This window comes from Eimeria tenella, genomic scaffold (genome assembly GCF_000499545.2).
Source record: "Eimeria tenella Houghton genomic scaffold, Eth_scaff2150, whole genome shotgun sequence".
NCBI lineage: Eukaryota > Apicomplexa > Conoidasida > Eucoccidiorida > Eimeriidae > Eimeria > Eimeria tenella.
This window is the reverse complement of record NW_013542001.1, coordinates 3691-3906: the sequence shown is the minus strand read 5'-3', so window position 1 is coordinate 3906 and position 216 is coordinate 3691.

Genomic DNA, 216 nt, shown 5'->3' with positions numbered 1-216 from the left:
TAAAACAAAAAGATAAAAATGAAAATAAAAATAAAAAGAGACAAAAGGAACTTTGAGGAGACAGAAAGAAAGCTGGAGGAAGCAAAAGGAGATTTACATTGGAAAAGAGGGAAAAAAAGGAGAAAAAAGATTAAAGAAGATCAAAAAAGATTAAAAAAGATTAAAGAAAGATTAAAAAAAGATTAAAAAGAGACAAAAAACTCAAAAAGACAGGAG